Source organism: Bos grunniens, chromosome 19 (genome assembly GCF_055505025.1).
Source record: "Bos grunniens cultivar Pamir isolate PY7600 chromosome 19, Bosgru_T2T1.0, whole genome shotgun sequence".
Classification (NCBI taxonomy): Eukaryota; Metazoa; Chordata; class Mammalia; order Artiodactyla; family Bovidae; genus Bos; species Bos grunniens.
The window spans coordinates 24,744,989-24,769,997 of NC_141183.1; the positions used below are offsets into that span (position 1 = coordinate 24,744,989).

Genomic DNA, 25,009 nt, shown 5'->3' on the forward strand with positions numbered 1-25,009 from the left:
GTGACTGCACCAATTAACAATGTCACCAACAGTGCACAAGTTCTTTTTTCTCCACATCCTCACCAGCACTTGTTATTTATTGTCTTTTTGATGAAAGCCACTCTGACATGTGTGAGATAGTATCTCACTGTGGTTTTGATTTGCATTTCTCTGATGATTAGTGATCTTTTTATATCTGTTGGTTGTTTGTATGCCTTCTTTGGAAAAATGTCTATTCAAATCTCTGCCAAATTTAAAATTGGCTGTTTTATTGCTGTTGAGTTGTATGAGTTCTTTCCATATTTTGAGTATCATCAGATATATCATTTGTAAATATCTTTGCCCATTCAGTAGACTTCCTTTTTGTTTTGTTGATACTTTCCTTTGCTGTGCAAAAGCTTTTTAGTTTGGTGTAGTACCATTTGTTTATTTTTGCTTTTGTTTCTCTTGCCTGAGAAAACATATCCAAAAAGGCATTTCCAAGATAGATGTCAAAAAGCATACTGTCTATATTTTCTTTTTCTTAACAGCTTTATTGAATATAATTGAAGTAAAATAAATGGCACATATTTAAATTATACAGTTTGTAAAGTTTTGACATACATATATATCCATGAAACCATTACCACAATCAAGATAAAGAACACATCCATCATCCCCAAAAGTTCTCTTGTTCCTTTTTGTGGAGGGGAAGCTTTTTGGATATATATATATTTTAATTTATTTGTTTTTAATTGAAGGATAATTGTTTTATGATATTGTATCAGTTTCTGCCATACATCAGCGTGAATCAACCATTGGTATGTGTATGTCCCCTGCCTATGTTTTCTTCTACGAGTTTTATGGTTTTTAGGTTTTATATTTAAGTCTTTAACCTATTTTGAGTTTGTTTTTGTATATGGTATGAAAAATTAGTCCAGTTTGATTCTTTTGCATGTTCAGTTTTCCCAACACCGTTTATTCAGGAGGTTGTCTTTTCCCCATTGTATAGTCTTGTCTCCTTTGTCATATATTAATTGGCCATATAATTGCAGGTTTATTTCTGGACTCTCAAATCTATTCCCTTGATCTATGTGTGTGTGTGTTGTGCCAGTACCATACTTTTTTGATTACTGTAGTTTTGTAATATAGTTTGAAATCAGACAGCATGATACCTCTAACTTTGTTTTTCTTTCTCAATAGTGTCATTTGTATTTCCATACAAATTTTAGAATTATTTATTCTAATTCTGTGAAAAACGTCATTGGTATTTTGATAGGACTTGCATTGAATCTAAGATTTCCTTGGGGAGTGGCATTTTAGCAATATTAATTCTTCCAGCTCATAAACATGATTTATCTTTCCACTTGTGTGTATAGTCTTCAATTTCTTTCATCAGTGTCTTAGTACATTGTATAATTTCTCTATTAGTACAGTTTCTTTCATCCGTGTCTGAGTACAAGTTTTTTACTTCCTGCTCGTGCTGAGTCACTTCAGTCATGTTTGACTCTTTTTGACCCAATGAGCTGTAGCCCAGCAGGCTCCTTTGTCCATGGGATTTCCCTGACAAGAATACTGGAGTGGGCTGCCATTTCCTCTTCCAAGGGATCTTCCCAACCCAGGGATTGAAGCTGCATCTCCTGCATTACAAGCAGATTCTTTACCCATTGAGCCACTTGGGAAGCCCTCTTTTACTTCCTAAGTTAGATTTACTCCTAGGTATTTTATTCTTTTTATTGCAGTTATTAGTGGAGTTGTTTTCTTTATTTTGCTAATAGTGCATTGTTAATATATAAAAATACAGTAGATTTGTGTGTATTAATCTTGTATCCTGCAACCTTACTGAAATCATTTATTAGTTCTAATAGTTTTTTTTTGGTGGGGTCTTTAAGATTTTCTCTATTTGATATCATGTCATGTGCAAACAGTGACAATTTGCATTCCTTTTATTACTTTATATTGTCTGATTGCTAAGGCTATGACTTTTAATACTATATTGAATAAAAGTGGACATCTTTGTCTTATTCCTGATCTTAAAGAAAATGCTTTCAGCTTTTGACCTTTAGGTTTGATGTTGGCTGTAGATTTGTCATACATGGCTTTTTTTTATGTTAAGGTGTGTTTCCTCTGAACCCACTTTGTTGAGAGTTTTAATCATAAATGGATGTTGAATATTGTCAAGAGCTTTTCCTTAATCTATGGAGATGGTCATATAGTTTGTATTCTTTAATTTGTTAGTGTGGTGTATCATACTATGGTTTGCATATATTGAACCACTTCTGCATCATATACCATGGCCAAGTGTATAATCTCATTTAACTATGGTGTATGATCCTTTTAATGTATCATTGAATTTAGGTTGTTAATATTTTGTTGAGGACTTTTACATGATATTGGCCTGTAAATTTTTTTGTCCCTGTGTGTGTGGTATCTTTGTCTGGTTATGGTATCAGGGTGATGCTGGCTTTATAGAGTGAGTCTGGAAGCATTCTTTCCTCTTCAAATTTTTCTAAGAGAAAGATAAATGTTAACTCTTCTTTAAATGTTTTGTAGAATTCACTTATTAACTGTCTGGTCTTGGATTTTTGTTTTTTGGGTGTTGTTTTATTACTGATTCAATGTTTTATTCAATGATTCAATATGTTTTATTTCATACCTGGTAATTGGTCTGTTTGTATTTTCTATTTCTTCTTAACTCAGTCTTGGGAGATTATTATTTTAGGAATTTATCCATTACTTCTAGATTGTCCATTTTATAGGCATATAATTGTTTGTAGTGATCTCTTACAATCCTTTGTATTTCTGTGGTGTTGAAATGAAACTTCTCTTTCATTTCTGATTTTATCTATTTGGGGCCGCTCTCTTTTTTTCCTTGATGAGTCTAGGTAAATGCTTGTCAGTTTGTTTATCTTTTCAAAGAAACTGCTGTTATTTCATTGATCTTTTCTACCATTTTTTTTGTCTCTATTTCATGTTATTTCTGCTTTGATCTTATTTCTTTCCTTTTACTAACTTTGGGTTTTGTTTGTTCTTATTTTTCTAGTTCCTTTAGGCATAAGGTAAGGTCGTTTTTTTTTTAAAGTTTATTTCTTTTTTTTTTTTTTTTTAAAGATTTTTTTCATGTGGACCATTTTTAAAGTCTTTATTGAATTTGTTACAATATTGCTTCTGTCTTATATGTTTTGGTTTTTTGGCCTGAAGGCATGTGGGATCTTAGCTCCCTGACCAGGAGTTGAACCTGCATCCCCTGCATTGGAAGATGAAGTCTTAACCACTGGACCACCAGGGAAGTCCCTTAAAGTTTATTTCTTATCTAAGGTAGGCTTGTATCATTATAAACATCCCTCTTAGAAGTGCTTTTACCATGTGCCATAGATTTTGGATTGTTGTGTTTCCATTCTTATTTGTCTGCAGGTATTTTTAAAACTCTTCTTTGATTTCTTCAGTGACCCATTGGTTATTTAGTAGTGTATTGTGTAGCCTCCATGTTTGTGCTTTTTCTTTGCAGTTTTTTTCTTTGGTTGATTTCTAGTCTCAAGCCATTGTGAGTGGGAAAGATGCTTGGCATGATATGATTTAAATCTTCTTAAATATATTGAGACTTGTTTTGGGGCTTAGGATATATTATATATTCATATCTTTATATATTGGACTTCCCTGGTGGCTCAGATGGTAAAGCATATGTCTACAATGCAGAAGACCGGGGTTCGATCCCTGGGTCGGGAAGATCCCCTGGAGAAGGAAATGGCAATCCACTCCAGCACTATTGCCTGGAAAATCCCATGGACAGAGGAGCCTGGTAGGCTACAGTCCATGGGGTTGCAAAGAGTTGGCTCCCTGCTGCATCTCATCATCAACTTAAAATATTCATATCTTTATATATATATATGATTATTTTAAGTTGATGATCTCTTCAGTTCAAACTAATTCTAAGCTTGTTACTGAAACTCCAACTAAAAATTTTAATTTATCTACTTAGAAGATAATTGTAATATATAGTGGAACTATGTATAATTTTGTTCTGTAGTTTCCAAATTTCCTTAAATGTGTTATTATACTTTCATAATTTAAAAAATTAAAAAAAAATTTTAATCACATGCTAAAACCCTGCATTTTTACCTCCCCCACCACATTTAATGTTTTTGATGTCATTTTAAAATATCATTTTGTTTTGTATATCCCTTAACTACTTACTGTGGATATAGATGATTTTAGACTACTTTTGTCCTTTAGTAAGTGGTTGATCTACTACCTTTACTGTATGCTTGCCCTTACCTATGAGATTTTTCCTTCCATTATTTTCATATTTTTAGTTATGGTCTTTTCCCTTCCACTTAGAGAAGTTTTCTTAACATTTCTTATAAAGCCAGTTTAGTACTGCTAAACTTTTTAAGTTTCTGATTGTCTGTTAGACTCTTCAAATCTGGATGATAGCCTTGTCATGTAGAGTATTCTTGGTTTAAGTTTTTTCCTTTTAGTACTTTGAAATATGTCATGCCACTCCCTCCAGCCTGCAAAGTTTCTGCTGAAAAGTCAGATGATAGTCTTACGGTAATTCTCTTGTATGTATTATAACTAATTGCTTTTCTTTTGATGGTTTTAAGATTCTCTCTTTACCTGTAATCTTTGCCATTTTAATTTTAATGTCTTGGTCTAAATCTCTTTGGGTTCATCTTATTTGGAACTCTCTGTGCTTTCTGGATCGAGATGTTTGTTTCCTTTTCTAGGTTAGAGAAGTTTTCAGCTATTATTTCTTCAAATAAGTGTTCTGCCTCGTTTTCTCTTTTTTTCTCCATCTGGGACCCCTCTAATGTAAATGTCAGTACACTTGATGTTATACCATTTGTCTCTTAGACTATTTTCATTTAAAAAAAATTCTTATTTTCATTTTTTCTGTTCAATTTGAGTGATTTCCACTGGTCTCTTCCAGTATCCTGATCTGTTCCTCTGTATCACCTAACCTACTGTCAGTTTCTTCTAGTGGAATTTTTTATATGTTACTGTAGTCTTCAGCTCTGTTTGGTTTCTCCTTGTATTTTTCAAGTCTTTGTTAAAATTCTCACTGTGTTCACCCATTCATCCATTCTTTTCCTGAATTTGTTGAGCATCCTTACAATCATTACCTTGAACTCTTTTTTTTTTTCAATTTAAAAATTATTTACTTATTTGATCGCACTGGGTCTTAGCTGTAGCACGTGGTATCTTCAATCTCCATTGCACCGTGTGAGAACTTTAGTTGCAGCATGCAGGATCTTTCGTTGCAGCAGGTGAATTCTTAGTTACAGCATGCGGGATCTAGTTCCCTGATCAGGGATTGAACCCAGGCCCCCTGCATTGGGAATGTAGGGTCTTAACCACTGGACCACCAGGTAAGTCCCATCTTAAACTCTTTATTGGGTAGATCACCTGTCTCCACTTCACTTAGTTCTTTGTCTCAGGTTTTATCTTATTCATTTGGAACATATTCCTCTGTCTCCTCATTTTGCCTAAGTCTGTTTATTTCTATGTATTAGGTAAGTTGACTACATTTCCTGGATTTGGAGAAGTGAGCCCTATAGAAGGCATCCTATGGGGCTGAGCGGCACACTCCCCTCTGGTCACCAAAGGTGTAGTACTGCTTCTGTGTTCTGTGCAGTCCTTTCTGTTGCGGTGGGACTGACTACTGTGGGCAAGTTGGCAGGCAGCCCTCAGCAGGGCTGGCTGGCTGGCCCTGCCGTGTGCAGTGGCTCCAGGCATGCTGGCTGACAGGGCTGTGTCCTGGTGCAGCTGGCTGTGTATCTCAGGGGTCCTGGAGTCGGTGCCAGCCCACTGGTGGGTGGGTTCATGTCCTAGGGTGATGAGCTTATGTCCCAAGGTGGCTGGATGTGGAGTAAGGGAATGATGAAAATCACAAAATTGACAAAGGAGAAATATTTTTAAAATTTTTAAAAACATTTTGCTTAAAAATTTTAAATATTTATTTTAAATTGATTGTGAGATGAATGGAGAGAGTAGCAAGAAATATGTTTTTAATTCTAAAAAAAATTTTTTAAATAGGCTATGAAATGAGGTCCCTCTGTCATGCCTGACATTGTTGGGGTTTTTTTTCCCCATGGCTAGAGGTTTATAATTGGTATTAATCTGCTCAAAGAAACTTTGATTCTACTGAATTTTTGTTGCTTTTTTTTATGCTTTAGTTCACTAACTTTTGTTTTAATCATTAATACATCCTTTTATTTTCCTCAGATTTAATTTTTTCCTCTCTTTTAGCTTCTGAAGAGGACAGTTAGCAACCTGCTCCATATTTAAGGTTGTTATTGTTATTTCTGTTTTAAGTATTCATTCTAAGGGAGCATTGTCACATTGGGGGCCAAAGCTAATATACAGTTTTTAAACTAAATACTCTTCATTGAGTATGAATAGAAACTTATAAACCTTTCACTCTTTGTAAGCTGGCCTTTTATCCCCCTTATCAGGAAAGTTTTATTTAATTTTGTCTCTGACTACCTCTCATCCAGCAAGTATTTGCTTTTCAGGAACATCTGTCATTCTTTGACTTGATCTCTACTCTCTGTTTCTCTCCCTGTGACTTTATTTTCATCTTTTAAACTTTATGTTCTGTACTCTGAGATTTCCAAGTTTATCTCAGTTGTTGTTGTTCAGTCACTCAGTTATATCCAACTCTTTGTGACCTCATGGACTGCAGCACGCCAGGCTTCCCTGTCTTTCACTATCTCCTGGAGTTTGCTCAAATTCATGTCGGCTGAGTCAGTGATGCCATCCAATCATCTCATACTGTGTCGTCCCCTTCTCCTCCTGCCCTCAATTTTCCCCAGCCTCAGGTCTTCTCCAGTGAGTCAGTTCTTCACATCAGTTGGCCAAAGTATTGGAGCTTCAGCATCAGTCCTTCCAATGAATATTCAGGGTAGATTTCCTTTAGGATTGACTGCTTTGACCTCCTTGCAGTTCAAGAGACTCTCAAGAGTCTTATCCAGAACCACAACTCGAAAGCATCAGTTCATCAGGGCTTAGCCTTCTTTATGATCCAATTCTCACATCCATACATAACTCTGGAAAAACCATGTCTGTGACTATGTGAACCTGTACTTATAATTTACATGAATGCCTTTGTGAATGTGTATGGTTATGGCTACGTCTTTATATGTTATTTTATGAGAGTTGATAATGGCAACACTTCTAAATAGCTGGATATAAAAGTAACTGCCGGGCTGAAGATGTGAAACTACACTAAACACTAGTCTAGCCTTTTCTCAGACTTAGCAAAGCTCAGCCTGTTTGAGTTACTTATATGTAGATTACCAATGGTTTCTCCAAGTGGGGAAAGGGGACACAGGAAATGCATCAAGAAATATCTACAAAAGTATAACTGCCTGTGCTCATATTCTTGTATGACAAGTATCCTTCTGTGATGAAAGAGAAATTGTGGCATAGATATGTGGTTGAATCACATCCAAACACACAAACCAGTATGATCATATACTACACTGATTCAGTTTTCCCACAGTTCAGTCGTGCTCTTTAGAGCCTTCACTGAGAGTTTAAATTCTGATATTAGATTTGTTTCCCTTTTTAATTTTGTGTTATCTATCTTCCTCTTATCCTTGGATAAAAAGTCTCTCCTACCAGATTTCTTTTACTTAATTGATGATGCTGATAGTTCCCTGGAATTTTCTTTTGGACCTTGAAATGGCAAGATAATTGAGTGAGGCAACTTACTAATTAGGATTATTAGCTACAAATAAGTTAAATGAGTATTTGAACAATAAAGGTTAGATATGTGTCTTTAGATTATACTCCTCCTTTATGCAGACTCTAACCACAACCCCTTCCCTCCAGGGATAAGACCCTGAAGGCCATGTTTATATAGCGTGATCCTGCCTTCCCATCATAGCTGGTTGGAAGAGGAATTGATGCATCAAGGAACTGGAGTTGAGAATTACTAGTTACTTTGGAGTACAGCTTGATTTAGATTGTGTAGACTGCAATGCAACAACGCAGCCAATTATATGAAAATACAAAGAATGCAGTTGGTAGATACAGGAGCGAAAGAAGATGTGCAAAGAGATACAGAAATAAAGGATGAGAGAGGGAGTGAGAGCAAGAGCAAGGGTGAGTGAGAAAGAATCTCCTTGCTCCAGTTCCTTGCAAGGTCCTCTCGAACTTCCTTTCTTTGTCCTCTGAGCCACATCCGTGTGCTAACAACAATTTTCTTTTAGTTTGGAGCAGGATTCTGGGACTAAGAGAACATTGATTAAGACATCCCTCCCTAGTCATAATATGCAAATTGTATCATTGTGAGTAAGAGGATGAAAAAGATGTTTCACATTCTGTTCCCATAGTGGGAGGTTGTGTATCCAGTTCATCCCAAAGTGATATCAAGAGGATTAGGAAGCAAGATGAAAAAGTGTGGGGGTGGGATAGAATGAGGGGATAGAGACCACATGCTCATTTACCCCTGTGGAAATGATTTGCTGATTCCTCAGAAGGTTGACAGCCCCTTTCCTAGGACTCGTGAAGTATTGAGGTACAGGTTCCATATGAGCAGCAAAAGCTTGTGAAGCTTAGCTAGTAGCCAATTCCTGATCATGGAGTTAAAGGTGAGAGCCAGCAATGAAAACTTTTAGCTTGGTGATGAGGACCCCAACCGTAGGCTGAAATGTAGAGTCACACCCAAGGTCTGCCTGCTCCTCTTGTTCAATACCAGCCAGAGAAACCCAGTGCTGCAGGTCAGTGAGAAAGCAGTGGGTGTACATTTCGGATGGATGCTGTGACTCTGGAGGAACAGCAGGTTACCCTTTAAAAAGGAAGACTGTGAGATTCATCTGGATGGGAATCAAGCCTGTGGGACTGACAGCAGGTTGGCAGGGATCAAGGGCACTCTCCAAGGTGGCCCTTGAATATCACCAGGGCCAAGGAGTTTTCTTGGATGCTATATTCTGTAACAGCTTTATTCTTTAAAAATGTTATACTATGAAAAATTCAAACATACAACAAATGCTTCAGATTCCACCATTATTGATATTTTCCCATATTTTTTCCATCTTTCCTTTTCATATGTGTTTGAAATTATGAACATTAGGATATTTCACCTCCAAATATTTCAGTTGGCATCTCTTAAAAACAAGAACACTCTCTTACATAACCAGAATGCCATTATCACACTGACAAAATAAACAATAATTCTTAATAAGTTCCCATACTCTTTGTCCCCCAAATGTATTTCATGATTGATTTGCCTGCACTGCTCCCAGAGTCAACATCTTTCATTTGATTGATTCCTCTTAAAAATGTTTTAATATGGAAGAGTTCCCCCACTTTTTCTTTCATACTATTGACTCTCTAAGAAGCCAGATCAGTATCCCACCTTCTGGATCTGGATTTTCATGGTATCATTTAACTTGTTCTTCTTTCTCCTTCATTTCATGCAAATATATATTTGTATATAATACAGTAGAATATAGTATAATATATAACACAGTTACATATATGGAGAGAGAGAGAGTCTATCACATTAGAACGCAGTCTGCTTGTCCAGCTAGAACGTTTTGATCAACTTTTTGATCAACTTTGTAAATGAAATTTAGGCAGAGTCTGGGGTCATATCTTCAACAATTGTTGCTGTTCAGTCTCTCAGTCATGTCCCAGTCTTTGTGACCCCATGGACTGCAGCACGCCAGGCTTCCCTGTCCTTCATCATCTCCCAGAGTTTGCTCAAACTCATGTCCACTGAGTTAGTAATGCCATACAATCATCTCATCCTATGTTGTCCCCTTCTCCTCCTGCCCTCCATCTTTCCTAGCATCAGGGTCTTTTCCAATGAGTTGGTTCTTCACATCAGGTGGCCAAAGTATTGGAGCTTCAGCTTCAGCATCAGTCCTTCCAATGAATATTCAGGACTGATTTCCTTTATGATTGACTGGTTTGATCTCCTTGCTGTCTAAGGGATTCTCAAGAGTCTTCTCCAGCACCACAGTTCGAAGGCATCAATTATTCAGCACTCAGCCTTTTTTATTGTCCAGATCCCACATCCATATATGACTACTGGGAAAACCATAGCTTTGACTATATGGACCTTTGTCACCAAAATAATGTCTCTGCTTCTTAATACGCTGTCAAGGTTTGTCATGGCTTTTCTTCCAAGGAGTAAGCGTCTTTTAATTTCATGGCTGCAGTCACCATCCACAGTGATTTTAGAGCCCAAGAAAATAAAGTCTGTCACTGTTTCCATTGTTTCCCCATCTATTTTCCAAGAAGTGATAGGACCAAATGCCATGATCTTAGTTTTTTCAATGTTGTTTTAAGCCAGCTTTTTCACTCTCTTCTTTCACCTTCATCAAGAGGCTCTTTAATTCCCTTTCACTTTCTGCCATAAAGGAGGTATCATCTGCATATCTGAGGTTATTGATATTTCTCCCAGCAGTCTTGATTCCAGCTTGTGCTTCATCCAGCCCAGCATTTCACATGAGGTACTCTGCATATAAGTTAAATAAGCAAGGTGTCAATAAATAGCATTGATGTACTCCTTTCCCAATTTTGAACCAGTCCGTTGTTCCATGTCTGGTTCTATTGCTTCTTGACCTGAATACAGGTTTTGCAGCTGGCAGATAAGATGGTCTGGTACTCCCATCTCTTTAAGAATTTTCCACAGATTGGGATGTGTCCTCTAATCATGCCCAGAGGTGGGCCACCTACTCCCTCTAAAATTAGAGGTCTCCAAAGGAAAAGAAATATGTTGTTTTCTTTGAACCGCTTAAGTTTGAGATCTCTGTTACAGCAGCTTAACCTGTCCTAATCAATACATCCCCCACTAAGTTATCAGGGGAAATACGTGCATAAAAGATAACATTCATTATCATAGAACCATTTGTTGACTAGTCCTTTAGTTCATCATTTATTTGCAATGCTGTCCTTATCATATATCACACTGAAAGTTATACATGGGTATCTTTCTGGGTATTTTCTTTTTAAAAATTCATCTATTTGCCCATTACTATTAATAACCTCAGATATGCAGATGACACCGCACTTATGGCAGAAAGTGAAGAACTAAAGAGCCTCTTGAAAGTGAGAGAGGAGTGTGAAAAACTTGGCTTAAAATTCAACATTCAGGAAACTAAGATCATGGCATCTGGTCCCATCAGTTCAGTTCAGTTCAGTTGCTCAGTCGTGTCCGACTCTTTGCGACCCCATGAACCACAGCACTGCAGTTCCCATCACTTCACAGCAAATAGATGCGGAAACAATGGAAACAGTGACAGACTTTATTTTGGGGGGCTCCAAAATTACTGCAGATGGTGTCTGCAACCATGAAATTAAAGATGTTTGCTCCTTGGAAGAAAGGTTATGACCAACCCAGATAGCATATTAAAAAGCAGAGACATTACTTTGCCAACAAAGATCCATCTAGTCAAAGCTTTGATTTTTCCAGTACGGATGGATGTATGGATGTGAGAGTTGGACCATAAAGAAAGCTGAGCACCAAAGAATTGATGCTTTTGAACTGTTGTGCTGGAGAACACTCTTGAGAGTTCCTTGGACTGCAAGGAGATCCAACCAATCCATCCTAGAGGAAATCAGTCCTGAATCATTGGAAGGACTGATGCTGAAGCTGAAACTCCAGTACTTTGGTGACCTGATGCAAAGAACTGACTCATTTGAAAAGACCCTGATGCTGGGAATGATTGAAGGTAAGTGGAGAAGGGGTCGACAGAGGATGAGATGGTTGGATGGCATCACCGACTCAACGGACATGAGTTTGAGTAACCTCTGGGAGTTGGTGGTGGACAGGAAAGCTTGGCATAGTGCAGTCCATGGGGTTGCAAAGAGTTGGACACGACTGTGACTGAAATGATTCAATAACACACTTTAAATGACATTTTACTTTGAGATAATTGTAGATTCATATGCAGTTGTACCTGGAGGAGGGCATGGCAACCTACTCCAGTGTTCTTGCCTGGAAAATCCCCATGTACAGAGGAGCCCACTGGGCTACACAGTCCATGGGATCACAAAGAGTTGGACATATGTTTGTAATTGTTATCAAATGTTTTATCAGTATATAATTTCCTTCTATGTCTCTTGTAACTTTTAACAAAATTTTAAATTCTACTTTGACAATAGTATAGACACTACAGCTCTCTTTTGGTTACTGTTTGCATGGACTTATCTTTTTCATCCTTTCACCTCAACCTCTTCATTGTCCTTGTATCTAAAATTAATCTCTTGAGGATGAGCAAATAGATAGATCATATTTTTTCACTCCGTCTGCCAATCTCTGTTGTGTAATTGGTGTATTTAGATCGTTTAGACCATGTCTTCTTTTCTATAAATTTCTCTCTCAAGCACTGCTCTATCTCATGAATTTTGATATGTCTTTTAACTTTCATTTAGTTCAGTGCATTTTAAAAACTTCCTTTGAGACTTCCTCTTTGATGCATGGATTATTTAGACATATGTTATTTAGTTTCCAAGTGTTTGGAGATTTTCTTGTTTTCTTTCTGTTATTGATTTCTGGTTTGATTTCACTGTGGTTTAGAACATATTCTACTTGATTTCAATTCTTAAAAAAAAAATTGACTTTGTTTTATGACCCAGGATGTGGTCTCTCTTAGTATATGTTTTGTGGGCACTTGAAAAGAATATGTATCCTGCTGTTGTTGAGTAGAGTGTTCTATAAATGTCAGTTAGATCCTGTTGGTAGATGGTATACTTAAGTTCTGTATACTCGATTTTCTCTCTAGTTGTTCTATCAGTTGCAGAGAGAGTGACGTTGAAGTAGCCAGTTTAATTGTGGACTTGTCTATTTCTTCTTTCAGTTATATAATTTTATTTCCTTCATCCACTTTTCTTCCAGGTTTATTGAGATGTAATCGACATAAAGCACTGTATAAGTTTAAGCTGCGCAGCATCATGATCTGACTTAACATACATCATGAAATGATTACCACAATAAGTTTAATGAAGTATCTGTCACCTGGTATAAATATCAAATTAAAGAAGTAGGAAAAAACAGTTTTCCTTTGTGATGAGAACTCTTAGGATTTTACATTCTTAGCAACTTTCATATATAGCATACATCTATGGGTTATATTTATCATGACACAAGTTACATAGCTAGTCATTATTTGTCTTATGACTGAAAGTTTGTAACTCTTAACCATTCATCCAATTTCCCCCTCCCCCACATCCCACTTCTGCTAATCACAAATCTCATCTCTTTTTGTATGAGCTTGATTGTCTTTGAAGTATAATTGACCTACAACACTGAGTTAGTTCCTGGTATACAACACAGTGATTTGCAATTTCTATACATTTCAAAATGATCACCACAGTAAGTCTAGTTCCCATCTGTCACCGTCCACAGATATTACATAGTTATTAACTCTATTGGCCACATTGTGCACTTCATACCCATGACTCATTTATTTTGCAACTAGAAGTTTGTACCTCTTAATCTCCCTCACCTATCTCTCTCCTTCCCCTACCCACCTCCACTCTGGCAGCCATCTGTTTGTTCTCCGTAGCCATGACTCTGTTTCTGTTTTGTTCTGTTTGTTCATTTGTTTTGTTTTCTAGATTCCACATATAAGTGAAATCATACGGTGTTTGCCTTTCTCTGTCTGCTTATTTCACTTAGAATAATACCTCTTTAGACCCATCCAAATTGGCACAAATGACAAGATTTCATTTTTTTATGCCTAGGTAATACTCCATTGTACATGTATACCATATCTTCACTATCCATTCAGCTATTGATAGGCAGTTAGGTTGCTTCCGCATCGTGGTTATTGTAAATAATGCTGCAATGAACATAGAGATGCATGTATCTTTTCAAATTAATGTTTTTCCGTTCAGTGTTTGATTCGTTCTTTGTTTTTTTGATTCAGCTCTGTTCTTTGGTGCATACACATTTCCAGTAGCTATGTTTTGTGATAGACTGACCCTTTTATCTCTGCTTGGTAGTTTTCTTTGCTTTGATGTTACTGTAGCCACGTCTGCTTTCTTTTGATGTTTTCATGATGTGTCTTTCTTCATCCTTTTATTTTCAGTCTGTCAACAGCGTTATATTTGGTGAGTTTCTTATAGACAGCATATGCAGTTGACACTTGAACAATGCAGGCTTGAACTGTGTGGGTCCACTTACTTGTGGATTTTTTTTCAATAAATCCTTATAATTAATTGAATCAATGGATGTGGAACTGCAGATATGGAGGGCTTACTATGGGACTTGAACAGTCATGAACTTTGGTATTGATAGCACGTCCTGAAACCAATCCCCCACGTTGTTCAACAGTCAGTGTAGTTAGCCCATATTTTTTCATTCACTCTGCCACACTGTCTTCTACTTGGTGTATTTATACCAGGGGTTCTAACCCCCAGGCCGCTGGTCTGTGGCCCCTTAGGAACTGGGTCTCACAGTAGGAAGTGAGTGGTTGTTTTCCACAACACTGGTCCCTGGTGCCAAAAAGGTTGGGGACCACAGATTTATATCATTCACATTTAATGTAATAACTGATACGTTATGGATTACGTCTGCCATTGTTCTACTTGTTTGTTTTGGTTTTAGGATTGTTTTCTCTGTATTTCATTTCTTTGCTTTCTTTCTCTTGCCTTCCTGTAGGTTACTTGAACATATTTTAGAATTTCATTTTGATTCGTCTGTACCATTTTTGAACATATCTCTTTGTATATTTTGGTAGTTGCTAGTTATTGCACTATATGTTACGTATATCTAGTCACAATCCGCTAGTGCTGTCATTTTGCCAGTTGGAATGAAAAACAGAAAACTTGCCACCCTTTATGTCCCTTTACCTTCCCTGTATTTAGTATAATTGTCTTAAATATCTCCTCCATGTACATTTAGTACATTAGACAGTGTTATAATTTTTGCTTCAAGCATCAAACATAATTTAGAAAACCCAAGAGAAGAAGGAAAGTTTGCTGAATGTACTCACATATTTTTAAATTATTTATCCATTTATATTTTGGCTGTACTGTGTCTTTGCTGCTGCGCCGGGTTTTCTCTAGTTCCGGCAAGCGGGGGCAGCTCTCTGGTTGCGGTGTGTGGACTCCTCGTTGTGGCGGCTCCTTGTTGCAGAGGCCAGGCTCTAGGGTGCACGGGCTTCTGTAGTTCCCAGTAGCTGCGGCTCCCAGGCTCTAGAGCACAGGTTCAGTAGCTGTGGCCCCCGGGCTTAGGTGCCCTGAGGCACATGGACTTTTCCAAGATCAGGATCAAACCTGTGTTTTCTTCAATGGCAGGCTGATTCTTTACCACCAAGCCATCAGGGTAGCCCAAACTTACTTATATTTTTGTTTTTCATGTTCTTCTTTATTTTCTGATGCTCCAAAATTCCTTTTTTTTTTTTATAGTTTCATTTATATTTAGAGAATTTTCTTCAGTCTTTTTTTTTTTTTTTAAGGGTAAGTCTGCTGGTAGCAAATTCTGTTAGTTCTTCTTCATCAGAGAGTGTCTTGATTTCCTCCTCATTCCTGAAGGACATTTTTGCTAAATATAGGATTCTGGGCTGACACTGCTTTTCTTTCAGCACTTGGAAAACATGCCCCTTCTTTCTGGACTCATGGTTCATGATGAGAAACCCACTGCCATTCAAGTTGATTTTCCCTTATAGGAAAGATGTCATTTCTCTCTCACTGGTTTAAAGACGTTGTTTTTGTCTAGTTTTCAGAAGTTTGACTGTGAAGTACCTTGATGCTGATTTCTTTGAGTTTTCCTATTTGGAGTTCATTCAGCTTCTTGAATCTGTAGGTTTATATATTTTGCCAAATCTGAGACGTTTTCAGCTGTCATTTCTTTGCGTACTTTTAAAATCCTACCTTCTTTCTCCTTTCTTTGAGACTCTGATGACAGGAGTGTTAGAGATCTTTTATTATAGTCCCTCCAGTCCTTGAGACTCTATTCAGTTTTATTTTGTCTGTTTTCTCTCTGTTGTAGTTATTTTTCAATCTTCTAGTTCACTTGTTTTCCCCTCTTATTCCTTCCATTTTGCTATTGAATGCATCAGCCAAGTTTTAATATTTCCGCTATTACATGTCTCAATTTTATTGGTTCTTCATGTCTCCTATTTCTTTGCTGAAACTCTATTTCTTTGATGAGGCTTCCTATTTATTTCATTTGTTTGTTTCAAGCATGTTTATTGAAGCATTTTTAAAACTCCTGGCGGCTTTACAATCATGGTCACATAGCATTAACATACCTGTTGTCTATGTCAGCATGATTTTCTTTTTTCCATTCAGTTTGAGAACTTCTCGATCTTGATGTAAGTGACTTTTTCCTGAAATCTGTACACTTTGAGTATTATGTTATGATACTCTGGATCTTATTTAAACCTCCTGTTTTAGCTAACATTCTCTGACACTGCTCCAGCAATAAAAGTGTTGACACGCCCTCCTAATTGCCAGGTGGAAGTGGAAGTCCAGATTCTTCACATCGTCTCCACTGACGCTGAGGAGTAGGAGACCGCCCTCAGTGGCGATGAAAGTCCTGACCCCTTATTCAGCCTTCCCTTGACTTCAGTAGGTGGGAGGAAGAAGAGTCAGTTGCCTCCTTACAGTCTGGCAGGCCTGGGTCTTGACTCCTCACTTGCTCTTTGCTGGCGTGTATGGAGATTAGGTCAGTTTCTGCTGTTGTTCATTTGGGGGCATATTTTGGTAGTGTTTGGCTGCAGTAAAGTGGTTATTGTTCAAATTTTGTCTGTATTGCTAAGCTGCCCTTTTCCTGATCCTTTAGCTAGAGAGAGCAGGTTTTCACAGGGTTTGCTTATTTTTTTGTGGCCTGTTGGTGTTTCCAGATTGCTGGCTCAAGACCCAGTCTGGGATATATGGAGCAAAAAGGAAAACCACAGAACTCACCTCTGTGTTATTTTTCAGGTCACAAGGTCCCTATGACAGTCCACCTTCTTCTCTCCACCTTTCAGAGTTTTTTTACATTGTTTTATGTAAAAGATCCAGGGTTTTCGGTTGCACTTAGCAGTAGGAAGAGGGGGAAATATGTTTACTGCATTTACTTGGAAACTGAACCATCCCCAAGAATACACTTTTTTTTTTGGTTGTGCTGGTCTTCGTTGGGGCACATGGGGCTCTTTGTTGCAGCGCAGGCTTTCTCTAGTTGCCGTCAGCAGGGGCTATACGCTGGTTGTGATACTCAGGCTTCTCGTGTTGGCTTCTTTTGTTGCGGAGCACCCGTGTCCCCTGCATTGACAGGCAGATCTTAACCACTGGACCACCAGGGAATCCCCCCAAAAAGACATGTCTAATTACTGTAGTTTTATATTAGTTTTGATTTGATAGCAACACCTCCTTCATTAGTTTTCTCTTTAAAGAGTTGTCTTGGTTATACTTGTGCTTTTCTCTTCCTGATTAACTTTAGAATCAGTGCTTTCAATTCCCTTTTTAATAATCCCACTGGGATTTTGATTGGGATTATATAAAATTATAGATTAATTGAAGATGGTATACACTGCATTAGAATATTAACTTGTTGCATCTGAGATCAAAATATATTTTTGCTCTTGCTGTATTTTATGTTCTGCTTTGAAGATCCATAGTTTTCTTGAACACTTTTCATTAAATGTATCCTTACAGTTTCAGGTGTTTTTAAAGTTGTAAATGAGATGTTATTAACTAGCAAGTTCTAACTGGTAAATGTGAGTGCATGTAGAAGCATTGTTTTCTACTCAATCTTTTTATGAATTTTTTCAGTGTTTTCCTTTTTCTCTACTAAACATCCCCTTCCCCATTTCTTCTGGTAACAGACACTGGAGTGCATATATAATCCAGTACAAGTTGATCATAGCATCTTACACTCCTGGATGACAGATGTACACACGACCCAAGACAAACCAATCAAACCCCTTCCTGGTATTTTTTATGGTTGTCCTTGACAGGAAGGAGGTTTGTTTCCTTTCTGATCATGCAGTTGTTAGGTACAATCCTGGATGCCATGGGTGGCCAATGTTCTCTAACTTGCTTAGAGAAAGCCACCCTTACTTGGAAGACAATGAAGCTGAAACAGAATAGGAAAGGGAGAGAAAGTACTTCTCAACTGAGAAAGAGAGCAGTATTTCATCCCTGTTTATGATATATCCCCGCCCTTCCCATCCCACGAGCCAAAAAGCCCTCTCTTCATTAAATTACTTTGAGTGAGGTTGCTTTACATGCAACTAAAAGAATCTTGACCATGAAGAACTGGTACAAGAAGTGGGGTGTTGTATGACACAGAATTAAAAATGTGGACCTGGCCAAGAGGTGTGGAAAGCAGTAATAAACCATTCTTTCTAATCTCATTATCTTCATGGAAGTGGATCAGCTTGTCTAACCATCTCCTGTTATATTTTAGGGCTCAGACTATGTGCCCAATGCTGTTGGAATTATTGGAGATTTCATTAAAAATAATATTTTTATTAGATACTGAATATGATGACTACTTATGGCCTTCATGTGGTGCTGTGTGAGTGCTAAGTTGCTTCAGTCGTGTCCAGCTGTTTGTTGCCCTGTGGACTGTAGCCCACCAGGCTCCTCTGTCCATGGAATTCTTCAGGCAAGAATACTGGAGTGGGTTTCCATGCCCCTCCTCCAGGGGATCTTCCCAACCCAGGGATCGAACCCCCATCTCCTGCATTGCAGGTGGATTCTTTACTGCTGAGCCACCAGAGAAGCCCTCAGATGGTGCTACAAGATACCAAATATCTATCTTCTAAACTGGACCATCAGAGGAGGTTGTATAATTAAGATTTGTTAATACAGATCTAACCAATGATCTAAGTCCAATCATCTAACATCACTTAGAGACAGTTGTGAGCTACCTATAACTGCGAAAGCAGAATTTTATTTTCAGTGGTAAAGTTAAGAGTACTCAGAAGAAACAATCCATTGTAATCATAACCTGATTTTTTTTCTTCATCTTTTTATTCTGTTTCCTCAGCGTTGGATGACTCTCCTCATAGTCCCAACAGCTCTCATGGCTGACAGCAGCTCCTGGGGCTACAAGCTTCCTTGTTTAATATCATCAAGAAAGAACACATCTATGTCCCAGCATTTTCAGCAAGAGTCCTCTGATTAGTTCTGCCTGGACTGCCCATCCCTGAGCAATCATTTTGGTGAGAGAGATGGGGACATACTGGTGGCACCTCCCCAGACTTAGAGGTAGGAAACAACCCCTGATTAAATCTCTTGACTGAGAATGAGAAGGGGAAAGCTAGTTCCCTCAAAGGAGTTTTAAGATCTCAGTCACAAAAAGGATACTGGGCTGTGACCCCCAGATGACCATATGCCAAGGAAGAATCTTGACCTAAGGCCTAGATGGATAGTCAGAGCACCCCAAGCCTGTTGCTAAGAGATAAGCCACAAGAAGTGGGTTCAGAAACAGGTTTCATGACTGGGCAGGATATCTGACATTGGTTACTTGCACATGGCATCCCTAGGAACTGAACTGGCAGACAGCCAACTCGGATTTCAGGGAGTTATGTCACTAGAGAAATCCCAAGCCTGGCAAACAGAGGCCTCTGACTGCTTGACCCTGGGATAATTCCAACTCTAACTATGTCAGCAAGAAGTGGAGCACTTGAGCAAGACACCTCCAGAGAGGGGAATGCTCTTTACACTCCTCGCAGGGTCTGGCCATGGAGGACAGTGGGCAAGATAATCCAGGCAGTGGACAAAATCAGGGGTGATCAGACTTGCTAAGATAAACCCTATTTCACTGGCAGGAAAATAAGACCTCACAGATCCCGTCCTTCTGCCTGTGGCATTTTCCAGACTGAAGACCGCTGTCTGTTATTCCCCCCATTCTTTTAAAAAATATACACTAAAAGTTTTTTTTTAACAAAAATAATAAGTGCTCACTTTTATAACACCAGATAATATAGTAAGTTATAAAGAAAGTGAAAAGTTAGTCACTCAGTCGTGTTTTTGACTCTTTGCAACCCCTTGGACTGTAGCCCACCAGGCTCCTCTGTCCATGGGATTCTCCAAGCAAGAATACTGGAGTGGATAGCCATTTCCTTCTCCAGGAGATCTTCCCCACTCAGGGATCTAACCTAGGTCTCCTGCACTATAAGCAGATTCTTTTCCATCTGAGCCACCAGGGAAGTCCCCAGTAAGTTATAAAGTGAAATTTAATCTGTCCCCAGACCCTCCTCCTTTGGGAGTGCCTACTCCCTGAGGTTTACATCGTTAAGAGTTAAGTCTCTATCCTTCAGAAATTTTCCTGTGCACATCTACACTGTACCTAGAAAGTAAAATTGAAAATTTAAAGTCTTCCTTCATCAATTCTGAGGCTCATTCCCCAGAAGTAATCATCTTCCATCATTTCTCCTTTTATCTTTCTATGGTGCCAGAAAATATGCTAATATCTCTGTATTTAATTCATCAAGTTTAAACATTATCTCCTGACTCCCTGCAATGAAAGGTGATGAATTTAGTTTGCTTTCACTGTTTCCTGTCTTTCCCTGATCCTTACCAGTCAGCTATTTATTTACTTCTTCTATTACTTATTTTTAGGGCTTTAAATAATACATTTAAACATCTATTTCCTGACTTCTCTTTGAGTTGTTGTCTGTACAAAAATGATTTCACTTTATTCTCACACTTGATTGATATGCTGGCTGTAATTTCCTCTCAACATCAGTCTGAATCAGGTTTAGTGCTGTAAATAAGAGACCTAAAATAGCAGTGCTTCAAACAAGTTGAAGTTTATTTTTTCTCTCATGTAAAAACCAGCAGGGGACTAGGCTCCTCCCAGTTTTCTGGCACACATTTGATGTGGTTGTTGTTCTCATGGTCCAAGATAATGGCTTCTTATTGGCTTTCCAGGCAGCAGGATGGATAGAGGAAGGTGAGAAGGAGGAAGGAAGGCACGGCTGAAATTCACTCACATGGCCGAACAGCATCAAGGGAGCCTGGAAACATAAACTTGATTCTGGGTGACTCTATGTACAGCTGAACACCCAAGGTTCTATCATGAAGGGAGAGTGGGGGAGCAGACGCTGGGGACACCTAGCAGTCTAGTCATGCCCCTGCCCTCTGCAGGCTTTGCCCTACCTTCTCCTTGCATGGGGGCTTGCTGATGAGATGTCTGTTAACAATCTAGTTTTCATTCCTTTGCAGGTAATCTGTTCTTTCCCCTAGAAAGTTTCCAGTGAGAGAGAATTACATCTGCAGAGGCCTTGGGACCTGAGAGCACAAACTATGTTCTCACCACGTGCCGCTGACCTGCTTGTCCTTTTCTCAGACATTTTCCTTCTTGCTTCCTCTGTGTCCACCCACTCAGCCAGCGTGGGTGTTCACAGCTTTCCTCTCGCTCTCCCTGAGTGACAGCATCCTCCCGTGGCTTTTGCTACCACCCACTGGGATGAATTCCAAATTTATATCCCCAACATAAGCCTTTTTCTCAACCTCTAGATCCAAAACAACACACTCATCTCCTGGTCTCTCCACCTGATCGGCTCACGGGCCACCAGACTCTTCATTGTCGCTTCCCTTTCTGCCCTTTGCTAATTTCTTGTTCATCTTTCCTAATTCAGTTGAGGGGCAACTTTTGGAGGCATGTGCTTTCTGGTTTATTTCTGTCTGTGTTGGGTGCTCCTCTCTTGGGTTCCCAAAGTCTCTGGAGAGTCCCTGTGTCTCCTCATTATCGTGATAATTTCCAACCATCGAACCCTTATCTGGATGGGAGTTATCTGATGGTAGAGACAGGACCTTATCTCTGAATTCCCAGCAGCTAGAGTGTTTGGCAGACAAAAATGGAAATGACTTATTTTTTTTTTTTTGGGTGATTATCTCCTCCTGATAACAGAACCCCCTTTTTTTCAGGAAACCTCCTCCTTTACTCCATGTGGTCCTGAGGAGCTGTGAGTGGGGGGTGCTTCTTCTAGAGAGGTGAACATGTGACCCAGCCCAGGTTAATTACAGTCTCAGCAACAGTGATTAGACCAATGGGTGTTACTGACTGAGCAGGACCAATGAGACCCTCCCTTGGGATTGACATACAGACACAGGAAGGAGGTCCTCTCCACGTTGGGAGTGCTGCTTGAGATAACACAGGCATGGGGCTCTGGGTGGCCACCTTCCCTCCATGAGAAGGGGTCTCTGCTGAGCAGAGCCAAGCAGAGATGGAGACGAACCACAGGCGGGCAGGATGGGGCTCTGATCGCTTCCTTCTCTTCTTTAGGCTCTCGCTGTGCCATCCCCAGTCATGTGAACCAACAAATCTCCCTTTTGTTTAAGGTGGTTTGAGTGGGTCTCTACCACTTGAGCCAAAAGAGTTCTGACTAATAAAGAACTTCATAAAAGTTTAATGAAAACTTTAATAAACCAGTGGACCAGTGCCTCTCTCGCCCACGGGCTCTCTCTGAGCATGGCGAGTTGCCTCCTCATCTATGCTCCTTGGCAAGGTCGATACCACCCCTTGCCTGCACTTCTGATGCCAATTCTAAACTCCTCAGCCTGGCGAGTGATCTGACCCCAGCTGCCCAGCCAGTCTCCTGTCTTCCTCTGAGACAGGCTCTGTGCCAGCCAAATGCTCACAGTCCTACACTTGCTCTGCCGCTTTCAACTGCTGCATCTTTGCCTGAGCCTCTGAGCCTCAGCCTGGAATGCTGCCCTCCCTGTGAATCCCAATGCACCCTCCAAGACCAGTCTCAAGTGGCACCTCCTTCAAAGCCTTCCTGCCCCTCCCCCAAGCAGAGTCCAGCCCTCTTTTCTGCAGCAGTCGCCTCCACTGTCCACCTGTCACACTGAACTGCAGCTGTCGTTTACTCACCCATCCTTCCTGTACTAGCCAGAGTTCCTAAAGGGGAGTGAGCTGCTCTTTATCCACCTCCATGCCCCCATCTCCCATCACCCACAGCACATTGTCAAGTAACACGTGGTAAGTGAGTGGAGCTCTTAGGAAGAAGGTTCATTTCCTTCTCTGTTCAGTGACAGAGAGGGAGTTCCTCTGACCCCATACACCTCCAGGTTTCAGAAGAGCGCTGGGTCTTGTGATCTCTCCCTGGGACCCTCTCCATGCCAAAAGGGTAGGGAGTGGGAAGGCAGTGTGAATGCCATCTGACTGGCTTGTGTCTACACTGGCTTCTGGTTCAGGACCATGTTGCCCTGGAGAACTCTGACTCTCCCTGAGTTTTGCAGAACTTTGAGTAGCCTGCCTCCTCCCAGAACCAACAAGGTCAGAGAAGGAAGGTTCTTGGGAATCTCCTGGCACTCCATTCACAGAGCAGGACATGATCTGTGAGAGGTGTCAGGTGAGCTTTGCGGGAGTCAGAGAAGGAGCCTGGGGACATTCTTTACTTTGCAGCACACACATCCACTGGCTATGCCTGTGTCACTGGGTGAGGCTTCCCAAACGATGAGAGACAGCATGGTGGACTTTGGAATTCAGCGTTGCTGTGTGACTTTAGGCAAGTTACTTAACTTCTCTGTGCCGCAATTTCTTCATCTGTAAAAGAAGAAGTAGTACTTACTTCATGAGTAAGCTGTGAGGAGGGATGTATGAGTTGATATTTGTAAAGCATATGGTAAGCGCTATGTAAACACTTGTTTAGACTATATTAGGGTTTCATGTCTTGAAATCCAAACATAGGACCCTAGAACCCTTTTTGTCCTTAATAGAGAGACCGCCCCCCCATCCCCCAAATGGTCTGTGAGTGCATAGGCTAGAGGGTGGAAATGGTCATGAAACTACTCGATATTTGGAGAATGGAAAAGGTCTAGTGAATTTCCTCAAGTATCCACAAGAGGGCACCCAATTTCCTGAAAGAGCCCACTCCATATGGAGAACCTGACTGGGACTTACTGCCTTCACAGGCCGTAGGGAAGGAAGGTTCAGCCCAGTGGTGATAAAGGACTCATACAGAATCATCTCCAAACTCAGGCTGTGTGCATCTCAATACTCAGCACCTCTTACTCCTCAGAGACCCAGATATCCTCCACCTTTAGCGCTGTCCCTGAACCTGCTACCCTGAGGTCTGTATATTTGGGAAAGGGAGTGTCAGGTGCCTGGATTCATGGCTTGTCTCATCCCCACCCCACCCCCCCGGGAAGTCAGATCCCTCCACTAAGTTCACCCACCAGGCCCTCAAAATTGTTCATAGCCTTATGCCATCACAGACCCCTCACCCACCCCACCACCTCCCCCAGCTAACTGAGCCTGGCAGGAGTCTGGGCTGGGTCACGTGAGTCCAGCTCTGCTCCTCGCAGTCCCTGGTCTTCCAGGGATAGCATAAGTGGAGGGATTGTGAGGTGGTGAGACCAGAGACTTTCCTTGGCCTGGCGCTGGCTGAGATGGTGAGGGTTGGGATGGGGAGCTTAGGCCCAGGGTCTGATTCAGCAGAGAAGTCGGGACCCAATGGGACGCCATTGCTCCTGCATCCCTGTGGTAAAGGGTAGAAAAGGTGGGATGTAGGGAAGGGAAGTCCCACAGACTCACCCTCTCCACCTCTCTTCCTCTGCACAGTTCAGGTCCAGGGCCACCTTTCCTGCAGCCAACTCTGAGGGGATGCAGCCTTCGGGTGCCCAGTCAGGGTAAAATCACTTCCAGCCCCTCCCTGCTTCACAACAAAGGAAGCCAGGGGCAGAGGAAATGACACTGGCTTTACAGGAAAACTGGGTTCTATGCCTGACACCGTCATCGACTGCTGTCGCCTTTCTCGGTCTCCGTTTCCTCATCTGTAACGTGGGGATAAGTATGCCATGCAGCTCAGGCGATGGTGTGGCAGACTGGCTCCTGAAGAAGACGTATTTAGATCTTCGAAGGCTGGAAGGAACAGGGATCCTGACAACTGCAGGTGGGAACAAAAACCACTTCCTAAAATTCCCTAACAGCTGAAACAGAGCAAGTGGTGACCTGAGGTCTCTCTCAAAAATGGGGTCCTCACCATCAGTCCGAGAGGGAACACAGCATCCCTGTGTCTGTTAGCCTGATCCCCTCTCCAATTAAGGAGCCTCAGGCTGTGAGGAGCCCCTGACCCACCTGCGTCAGACACTCCAGGCTTAAAGGGGCCAGAAAGTCCTGGAAGGGCAGCTCATCCTACTCTGA

At 40.3% G+C, this 25,009-nt stretch overlaps 1 long non-coding RNA gene across 1 annotated transcript; it reads right to left on the reverse strand.

Annotated features, from left to right (window-relative positions):
* Positions 1 to 22,252: 22,252 nt before the first annotated feature.
* Positions 22,253 to 24,740, reverse strand: LOC147351771 (uncharacterized). The gene is made up of 2 exons (XR_015146880.1): positions 24,401 to 24,740; positions 22,253 to 23,410 (listed from the first exon to the last, which is right to left on the reverse strand). It is a non-coding gene; the product is annotated as an uncharacterized LOC147351771 (long non-coding RNA).
* Positions 24,741 to 25,009: the final 269 nt, after the last annotated feature.